Source organism: Xiphophorus maculatus, chromosome 6, assembly GCF_002775205.1.
Source record: "Xiphophorus maculatus strain JP 163 A chromosome 6, X_maculatus-5.0-male, whole genome shotgun sequence".
In the NCBI taxonomy this organism is placed as follows: Eukaryota; Metazoa; Chordata; class Actinopteri; order Cyprinodontiformes; family Poeciliidae; genus Xiphophorus; species Xiphophorus maculatus.
In genome coordinates this window covers 15,969,300-15,975,299 of record NC_036448.1, presented here as the reverse complement: position 1 = coordinate 15,975,299, position 6,000 = coordinate 15,969,300, and positions in this window count along the sequence as shown.

The following is a 6,000-nucleotide window of genomic DNA, read 5'->3' as shown; positions in this document are numbered from 1 at the left end:
AACAGCAGAGGCCACAGTGCTGGCAGACAGGAGCAACAGCAATGAATGGTGTCTGTATAATTGGTAGTCATGAGTTTCCATTTTTCATCTTTTTTCAGACTCGTGTGAAAACAATAGTAATTTTTTTCTAAGTTAATAAAAGAGAAAAAAAAACATAATGATTTGTGTAGGTAGCTGAGCATACCAGGTAATAATCTCTTTCCACTAGGATGTAATATGAAAGTCATACTGTACTGATAAGAGTGTGGGAGAAAGTATTATTAATTTCCAGAATTTACAATTGTCTATTTTACGTCTCATTAAAAGGCTGCATTGCATGTCTAATCAATAATACTATCAATTCATAATAAAATGAATTATGAACGTAAAATTCATAATGACCTTCATTTAGCTTATGTCACAGCTAAAATCTGCATTCTTACTATCAGCATTTTTTAGATTTCTTGCATATGAGAGACACACATTATAAAGGATCCTAATCTTCCATGTGTCATTTGCTCCTAGATCACTGTACAGTCATGGCTTTCTTACCATGCTTTTCATCATGAGCTTAATCATTTTTATGAACAGACTGTGCCTCTTTAAACAGCGTGGCATACTTGGAGACCTTGTGAGCCTTTTGCCACCCTCCTAAGCCCACAGCAATTACTGACACATTCTCGTAATCAGGCTACTTCGCTAATGGCATTAAAACAATGTGGCAAATGTGAAAACTAAATTTTCTCAACTAAAGACAATAAGATGAGAAAAAAAACTAATATGCTGAGGTAACCTCCAATCTCCTCACTCTTGTCATTACAAACTATGCTGCATTCCCTGACTGCTTGCAAAATTAAACCTTTTATACAAATGCCTGATGTTATTAAAAAAATGACCTTAAGTTTTACCAGCAGCAAAATCAGTCCACATATAGACGCTTCCAAGCTCTCAGCTACAGGAAGCTGTTTGGTCTTTCAGATCTAAAATCCAACAAGCTGTTCTATCAAAAATCATAGTTCTTCTCTTTTCACCTGTAAATTGCTAATGAGAAAGTGAAAATGTTGATGACTCAAATTGAGCTTAATCAAATTTCAAAGAGCCTCAAATACTGTACTGTAGGGATGGATCACACTACAATCTGGGGTGTTTGGGGTGATCTGTGCTGTAAAATATTTGTCTAAATTTACACCAGTCAAATGCAATATAAACAACTCAAGTAAAGTTAATCTTCCTGCATTTACTCTGTATATTCCAGTGAAGAACAGACCCAACTGCATCATCAACCCAGCATCTATTGTGCAGGTGAAAAAATGGCAACATTCATTGATGAAAAAAGTAACAAAAGATTTAGAATTTTGAAGTAATTATGGGTTTTTACATATAACATTTTTTATTTTTAGTGAACAGGAAAATTACAACATATTTAGGCCAACATTTTCAACTAATTGTGGATCCCTTTAAAACCAAGCCCTCTAATTTTACATTGTAGCCTCAGATAGCTAAAAACATGAAAAACATGTGACAAGAAACCGCCCATAAAATATAAATGGACACATTGAACAGCATAAGAGAAACACACTATAAATGTTGTCAAGTCATATTCTAAAGGTGTCAAACTGTATCTATGGTAAGCATAGTTTTACAGGAAATTTTACAGAAAGTACGTTGTTAGCTTTAAATGAAGGGCGTTATTGTGAAAGTATAAGATTAACATTATCCTGCATTGCAAATCTACCATAGGTAACAGGGGTTGTGATCTCTTGTATTTCTTACGTCAGCAACTTTGCATAGCCAGTTAGTTTTGAGTTTCTTGTCTGACGACCTGTGAACTCCCCCGAGAGAAAGTTAACCAGACACTGAAACTGGACTTTAGCAGCTTTCTGGCAAAGTTAAGACACAGCTGAGCGCGTCTCTCTGCTAGAGTGCACAATCCAAGAGTGCAGAGAGCCTCTGGGCACTCTGAGCAGCTCTGGCCAAGTATGATTTTATAAGCCTCTGACTGCGGTGCTTTCCAACCTTTTAGCCTAGTCTGCTCATGAAGAACTTGTGCCAGATGGAGAAAGCATTCTCCAGTCATGGGACGCATGTGGACTGTGAGGATGAAGACCGTTTCCTCATCCTCACAGTGCTAAAATTTGTTCTCAAATCTGCATCCAAACAAATAATGTATGGTCTACATTTTATTGACAGAACAATAATTATTCGGTTTGTTATACAATTTGAACACAAAAATAGTTATTTCCATCTAGATTAGTTTCATTTTTGGTGGTATAAAGAGGTTTAATCCATGTATGAACTGGTGGAGAGTGCATGGTAGAACCCTTGAAGTTCTAACCAGAATTATCACAGCTGGAACATATTAACAAGACTTTCCATTCAAGGACTCACCATTAATCATTGCAATGAAGATCATGGGACTTAGTACATTTTCATCTGCTAATTCACATGCAAAGTATTTCCAGTCAGAGAAAGGTTCCCGGTAGAAATCTAAATTGGAAATACTTCCTGGTGGGCAAAATAACATGGCTCCGTGCAGCCTTCTGATTGTCCAGGCCATTAGCATGGTCCCTACTTAAATATTAGTTACATCTAAAACATTTAACTCAACAGCTACTTTTTTTTCTGAAAAGCATTGTTTCTTTTTTTTTTCCTTTAACTTTCTGACAAATCGATTCAGACTGAACATGTACGGTTTTAGGTCAGTTAAGATTACCAAAGGAAAAATAAATAGCCGTGAAAGAGAACACTACTCGCTGAAAGAATTTTCAGCGAGTAGTGCTACCAACAAGGGATTAGAATAGAATAGTGGAGACAACTGTCTGTTTTCACACAAGCATCTCTGCAAATCAATAACCACACTTTTATTGGGGCAATAATTAAATATATTTTCTTCTCTTCTTGAGTTGCTTGGGAGTTCAACACAATTTCCTTTAATCAGGCAATCAATCACTATTAGATCTGTGAGCCACACCAGTGCACAGCAGGCAGATGTGGCCCCCAGCAAAAGCTACAGTCTACAAATTGGGGCAGACACACACATGTTAAAGCCCCGTGACTCAGTAGACATTGCCAGAGCTGCTTGCAAAGCAGTATTTTGCCTTCATTTGTCGACAAAGGGGCGGCACCAAGCTGTTTTACTGACATGTCTTTTCAGAAGAAATTATAGAGAAACACTCAGCAGAAATATTTTCTCTTTTCAGTTTTTTATTTTACTTTTTTTGCATTCTCCGACATTGTTTGGCACATCATTTTTAGAACAATACAATCAGAAATTCCCTGAAATTTCCAGCAAGAATGCCATCACCCCCCACCCCCTACATGGCTTGGACTGTATTCGGTGAGTGTAAGACGGCACGAAGTAACCTTTTAAATTCTTATGAAAGATGAAAGGTAATAAGGAAATAAACCATGGATTTACAAATACCTGCTCCCTCATACACATCGCAATTCTGTTTGGCCTCATTGTTTAGATGGCACAGAAGGCAGAATGAGCCGATTTGGCTTGAGAGGAGAATAATCAGAGCAACACAGTGGTCCTCTGAGATCTTTTATTGAATGCATAACAATGAAGCTTGATTGAAATTGATAAAGGCTTTGAAGACTGGGTTGCTCCTTTCCACGCACTAATTTGTTCCAAAGCGACCTTTGACTTGGATGGGATTGTCTATGACAAGGTAATTAGCCAGCTTTCGAAGAGGGTTAAAATTTGTGTAGTTATATAAAAAGAAAAACACAGTCTTCCTTTTTTTTTGAGAGAGATTTCAAAATACTGCATCTAGGTCTCAATAGACTCAAAAAAAGAAGGCACATGCAGGAATTTCACTGCATATTGTCTAGCTTTGAAAAGAAATGACTGAGCACTACTTTGGAGAAGTGTGTGGGAGCCAAGGGTGTTCTGTGTCATATTCCTGTATCAACACAAAGTCAGCAGATGTGAAAGTGCTGCTGACCTCGTCCATTTTTCTTCCAGTGCCATCAAGGCCACCGTGCCGCAGCGCTTCACACCACATCCAATTGTGCAGACTAAAAGGTTTGCAATCGAGGGCTCCCGTGCAGGCCACAAGCTTTCGGACACCTGTGCTTATGGGAGTCAAGTGCAGTGTCAGCATGCCAACCAGCATGCATCATGCAGTGGCCTCACACATGCCTGCAGAACAACATTATCTGTCTGTGCACAGACAGCCCAGAGAATATATTATCCTCAGTCTGCATAGCGACCTTGATGGTAAATACTCCCTCTCCCCTCCCCCCCCCCGATTGCACAATGCCAAATTAAGGTACATGCTGCATGCAAGGTTGTACAGGGGTCTCTGATTGGTATTATGAATCATGCAGCATGATATTGTTTGACTGAATGCACCCATTCCAAATTGGATTCCCACATACGCCTCCACCCCACCCTGCCTAGACAAGTACTGATGAAAGATAACCGCCTCTGCATTAATCAAAGAGATGGAGCATTTTGATCTCACTCTCAATTAGATTAGATTATATTAATTTAACAATTTGTACAAAATGCTATATCAATTATCATCAGGTCAGTCATCTTGATCTCTTGCCCAAATCTGTGTCAGCAAACAAAAGAGGTGTACACTGGATATGACTGCCTTGGGATAGAGAAAAAATAAATAAATTAAAAAAAACAGGATTTTGTCAAGTTTCAATATGCAATGGAATCAACATCAATCTGAGAACTGTCTTGATTTAAGTAAATTGTTTTTTCTTTCTTTTTGTATTTGCATTCATTTCCATATAAAAGTTCGGTTACACTAAAACATGAAATGAGGGAAATGTTTCTACTTGAATGGGAAATTAGTCACTCCTTTGCATATATGCAGTGGCAGCCTGAGCCTTAAGCAAACTTTGTATATCTTGGGTAGTAGACCTAATTTCAACACTACATGCAGACCCAGTTTAGACATTAGTCAATCTCAGGCCTATAGAAGTCACTTGATTTTAGACCACATGTAGACACAGCAGTTTGACCATTATAAATTAGATCAATGTCAATCTAAACAATTAATTCCATAAAGAAGACAAAACAAAATTTGTAAATAATTGTGACGAAGGAGCCGTCACTTAGCTATGAGTCCGTCTCAGCATACGAGCACGCCCGCTCACCCCTACACATATACACAATCGCTAACTTACTTTTTGTTGCAGCTTAAACTGACGTGACGGTTCATCGTGGGGCAAACTGTTCCTGCTTCAGTTAACATATTCCTCCTAACCTGTTATTTTCAGCTTTAAACATTTTCCCGGTTCTATTTTCAAGCAGGGTTGTTTCCGGATTGTGGCGCGCTGGGAGGGAGTCACATGATGACGTAGTGATGTCTTCAGAACGTACTGAGTGTTTTCTATTAAATTGATTGAGTATTGTATTTTTGATTACAATTTTATTTATTTATTTATTTATTTATTTATTTATTTATTTATTTTTTAATCTTGGGCTGGCTCAGTGAGTACACATGTGGATAGTTGCTGCAAATTTAAGAGGGATGCCTTACAGTGTGCTTGGTGTTAGAAGAGGGATTCAGGGGTGGAAAGTTTGATTTGTTGCAGGAGTGGGGCAGCACTGCTCTCATCACATTTGCTTGCACCTCAAAACGCCAAGAATTGAAAACAATGGATTTACCCAGGAGGCGAGGCGAACATGAGCTTTTGGTTATGTGTTTGTCTATTTGCCTAAAATAATTATTTTTGTGTCACAGATGCAATTTATTCCATAGAGTCATCTCATAATGGGTAGGTGTCAGAAGTACAGGCCTGGTAATTTAACCTTCGTTAAGCTGCATCACATTACAAGACAATATTAGGGAAGTATTCATTAAATATTTTTAGCTAAACATGACAAAGGAGGTTTTACTTACAAATTCTGAGCTTAAGTAAACAGAAATCAATACAATGCAAATTTCAAAACTCCAGTGATTGATTTGTTTCTTAAACAGACAGCTTGCTAGGCAGAACACTGTGCCTGTAGCAGGACACAGACAAAAAAAGAAGGGTTAGCACACGATAGGA